Source organism: Triticum aestivum, chromosome 6B (genome assembly GCF_018294505.1).
Source record: "Triticum aestivum cultivar Chinese Spring chromosome 6B, IWGSC CS RefSeq v2.1, whole genome shotgun sequence".
Taxonomy (NCBI): Eukaryota; Viridiplantae; Streptophyta; class Magnoliopsida; order Poales; family Poaceae; genus Triticum; species Triticum aestivum.
In genome coordinates this window covers 580,787,243-580,792,141 of record NC_057810.1, presented here as the reverse complement: position 1 = coordinate 580,792,141, position 4,899 = coordinate 580,787,243, and the positions used below count along the sequence as shown (strand labels likewise).

Here is a 4,899-nt window from a genome sequence, read left to right as displayed (position 1 = left end):
TTCGGAACGCGTTGAAAATTATTTTAGTGGGTACTGGAAATGTTCTTAGCCCACATAAATATTTTCAGTTCGAACGGACGCTGAAAAATGTCGTCATGAATAGTGAAAGTGCTTTTTGCTTGGCTTCTTGGAGAAGCCACCTTGAGGGCCTTTTGGTATTATATCCCCTTGGCTTCTTGGAGAAACGACCCTGGGGCTTGGCCTATAAATAGGGGTGGAGGGGGCTGCCTAAAGACACACTCTTTCTCACATACAAGTGTCATGCATGATCTGGCTTCTCTCTCCCTCCCAGCGAAATAGTTTCTTAGAGCCGAAAGGTTGTGTGGGTTCCGGTGGGAACTAGTTCTGGACGGCGAAGCCCTGCCGGATAGATGACACCGTATGTGTGCAACCCCGTAGAGAGGTCGTAGTTTCGATCCTTTTACCTGAGGGCCTGTTTTGAGAGTGCCTCCCGAAGGGCTGTCCAAGTGACGGTCCGAGTTCTGTGAGTCCTCCCGATGGGCTGTCTGAGTGACCGTCTGAGTTTTGAGGGTCCTCCCGAAGGGCTGTCCGCGACACAGTCCGAGGGACTGTCCGACCGCCTCCCGGAGGGCTGTCCGTGGGGCGGATGAGGGTATACATCCTCACGGTTGGGAGGTTGTAAATCCTAACTGCGGGGATCTGCACCGTCGTTCGTCATCAACTCTACTTCTGCTGCGCTACGAGTTGGTAACGAAAAAGATCAAACCATGTATGCAGTCTCCATAGTGATCCTGGGCTGGTGCGTAGGTCGATTTTTTTTTGTTTTCTGTTGCGTTACCCAACACCAGGAACCCTATCTTATAGAGGCCATGGCTGGTCCGACGCCAATGGCGCTTGTCAGTCTTCTTAGTGGTCTTGGACAGGTCAGTGGCCCGTGCCGCCGCTAGCTCCTCGTTGGTGAGCACCCAATACGATGCTACCTACGTCCTGGCAAAGGTGGTTGACCGACACGCCCGTCACCACTCCGCCTCGGTGAGGGCCTTGGAGCCCCCAGACAACGAGGGGGACATGCGGCTGAAAGTGAATCTAATCCGCTTGGTGGATTTTTATAATTGTTGGCAACATATCTCAAGGAACTACTGCTTATCTAGCTTATCTCCCGAAAGGTCCTTGTGCGTGCTCCAAAGGAAATGAAATGCGCCCCCACAAATTATCATGAAGACAAGTGTTGGCCAAGCTTAGAATTCTTCATTTTCATTTTAGTGATTCAAGATCACATTGAGTTCATAAGCATGTCAATACTATCGAAAGGTGATGAGGAAGCTATGCCGAGTTTCTTTCTATTTGAGTTTAAAGATCAAACTCCAAATGCCCTAAAAAAATCTTCAATTCCTCTGCTATATCTACCTAACTTTCATATCTTCGGAGACGCCAAGCTCTTTCGGTCAGAACCACCAAGCAGTTCATCCAGGTATAACTGTTGCAAACCCTAGCACTTTAGAGCGCCAATCATTCTACTCGGAACCACCAATGCACTTGGCAAAACTTCCGTTGTCCGCTCAGAATTTTCGAACACCCCTCACTCGGAGTTAAGTGTTTATAGAGCGGGGAAAATGGCAGGAGGTGGCTAGGGCTTGTCGAACGCCTTAGCCCCTCTCTCGTACGAGCCTAATGCTTCGTGTGTGTGTGTGCGCGCGCGCGCGTGGTGGGATCTCTGTTCTCTCGACAACTAAATTCGTTGGATTCTCTCCGATGTTCCATGAAAACAATTGGCTGATACAAAAAAACAACCAGGCACCTGAGCCATAGGTGCTCCCTATGAGTTTTTGGTGAGCTGTCATCACCCTCACTTCCGTTTTTATTTCTCCTTCCCTTTCTTCAAAAAATTAGCTTCAAATACATAGGGAAACGTGCCATAATCCTATTGGCTGCAGAGTTTCCCTCTAGATAGCAGCACAATCCCAAGCGCCAATCAAAGGCCATCGTCACTAGAGCCACACCAGCGAGCTCCGGTAGAGCCAGAACGACGGCGGAGAGAATCACCACAGCATTTCCAGCAGAGCGGCCTAAAATGGCAGCCATCCTCGGGCGCGCCGGCACCACCGCCAGCGGCGGCTTCGGGCGGCATCATAAAGAAATCAGCCGTGGCGGCCGTCGGCGAAATGCGGTCGTCATCGCTGCCGTGACCGGCGCCGCGCCGCAGGAGGGGTCTCTGGAGTGGCCGGCGTGGCCGGGGAGACGCCGGTGTCGCGGCTCGTCGCCGCGCTCATCGCCTTTAAGCCGCTCTACTCCCTCATGAAGCTCGCCTCCCGCGAGGTCATCATCAGGTAGGCACCGCACACCATTGGCCGTCAGTTAGTTAGCTGTTGGGCTTCTCGTCAGCAATGTAGTGGTGGTGGTTGGACTTGGACGTCGTGATGGAGGCCATGGATGATTGTTATCCAGGACGGCGGAGAAGTCCAACATCCCGTGGAGGGAGATGACGAAGAAGGTGCTGGAGTCTGACGTGTACGAGGTGTTCGAGAGGATAAGAGACCCCAACATCGTCTACCCCGACTGTGAGCAGTTCATCCCACCAACCCGACCACCCTCACTTCTTCGTCAGCTATTTTTGGTCGATAACATATTTATTTAGCTGATTAATTAGTACCATAGTGGTAGTATCAATCGCATAAATTTTAACAGTGAGAAGATTATGCTTTTATCTTCAGTTGCACCTCTGATTCCATGATTTGATCGACACAACACTGAAATCTCAAGGAAGCAGAAGCATTAATATGGCTTGCTTATGTTGAGCAGATTATCTGAGCCCATTCCACGCCTATGACGAAGGGAACCTATCGTGGCTGGTAATTGTTTGCTTCCCTCTCTTCTCTCTGCACACTTTATATGTTCGACTGAATGCAGAGCTCTTGTTTCTCTCTCGTGCTGATCACCAATTATGCAGGCTGCAGCTGAGGCTGAGGCTGCAACCTTGTCCATTGCAAAGAGGGCCATACCCGAGGCTACTTCGATCGAAGAAGCGAACAAGATTGTTCGGGGAAACTGGATGAATGCAATTGAGGAGCATCACCTCAAGTACTCGGGGGAAAACTGCCAGATCAATGACATTTTGGACATTGGCTGCTCTGTTGGAGTGAGCACCAGATACCTGGCTGAAAGGTTTCCTTGGGCTAGGGCTGTTGTAAGTGCATCTCTTGCCACATCTCTGAAAACTGTCTTGCCAAGGTTCAGTATCTCCTCATGTTTCGGGGGAAATGATCAAATCTTGTGAAAATTAAAGCATCCAGGAGCTCTGAATCTTGTGAAAATCAAAGCATCCAGGATCTCTGGATCTTGTGAAAATCAAAGCATCCAGGATCTCTGGATCTTGTGAAAATCAAAGCAATCAGGATCTCTGATAAAACAAAACAAAAAAATCATGCTGTAATATTAGTAGTATCGATATTCTCGACCTCAGTTTGATGGCATGGTGCCATGCTCTTACCACAAATCTTAAGCTACATTAAGTTGTTAACATATTGTGTTATAGGCTTATAGCTTTCTTTCTGCATATTGACGATTCCTTGGTTGGTTTTTATATGGATTTGCTAATTTGGAGCTTTTTCAATGATTAAGGGACTAGATCTATCAGCCTACTTCCTGGCCGTGGCAGCACAGAAGGAAGAACAGCTGTCTCGACAAAACCCTATTCGTTGGGTTCATGCAAACGGTGAAGCGACTGGGTTGCCACCAAATTCATTCGACGTCGTCTCCCTTGCTTATGTGGTAACTTCTATCATATCTCGAAATGGTTATCACGAAATAAACTAATGTAACCTCCCTGTATTTTTTTTTCTTTCAAAAATCAACCAATGTAGTCTAATTAGCTGATACCCTCAATAATCTTGGAAAGGGAGATAGAGACTTTTTTTTGTGAAAAGACTAAAATGTTTTTTTAAAAGAGACTGAAAATGTTGAAGTGACAAAACAATAAGTGTTCTTGTTTTTACACAATTGTAGTGATATGCCTATTTTTGCATCTAGTTAGGATTCTAGACTTCTTTACATGAACGTTGTGCTAAGGACTTTGAAAAATAAGTAAATTACTGGGGGGGAAATCAAAGTCAGCCTTTATCAAGAGATCACCATTTAAGTAGAAAAATGAAATGGTAACTCGCAAATCACCACTAATGCCGCAAGTGCAATTCTATAAACACCTGCAGTGCCACGAGTGTCCAGCACGAGCAATAATCGGATTAGCGAAGGAAGCATTCAGACTACTCCGCCCAGGAGGAACAATCGCCTTAACCGACAACTCTGTAAGAAAATTCAGTTCCCCAATATTAATCAGTTACTGTACCTGGTAACACAACTGTTTTGAAAAAGGTTCAGACATCTAACTTCGTTTCCTTTTGTATTTGTGCTCGCCGCAGCCAAAATCAAAAGTACTCCAGGTAATCTCGAGCAAAATTTACTGAAGCTCCTATCTGGTTCTCACTCATATTGACTAGGGTACTAATAAATTGTTACTGCACTTCTGCTTCGGTACACCCCCCTTAAATACATCAAGGGCTGAGATTCACCCATACCCCTTCGCTGCCAGGGGCACGATCGTCATAAGTAAAAAAAATTGCCCCCGCGCGTCGGCGGCGATACCCCCGCGCGCCCGTGTATACGCGGCTGCGGGACGAGCCGAGCCGCTTGGCAATCGTGAGGGCGCGAGCCGAGCTGAGCAGTTGGCAGCCGTGAGGGCGTGTTTTTTTTAAAAAAAGTCGGCACGGACGGCCGTGCCGTCGTGCATTAACTGCTTTGCAGTTTTGGCGGCGCGCATGCAAGCGCCGACTGCTCGCGGCAGATCTCGTGCCGCCCGCGCCCTCCACTGCCGCGCGTGCGGGCGACCGGGCGCCTGCCGCCAGCATGGTAGCCTCGTAGTCCGCGCCGTCCACTGCCGCGCGT

The 4,899-nt window shown here is 48.6% G+C and overlaps 1 pseudogene; it reads left to right on the top strand.

Annotated features, from left to right (window-relative positions):
- The first annotated feature begins 1,898 nt into the window (after positions 1-1,898).
- Positions 1,899-4,866, top strand: LOC123134479 (uncharacterized; annotated as a pseudogene).
- Positions 4,867-4,899: the final 33 nt, after the last annotated feature.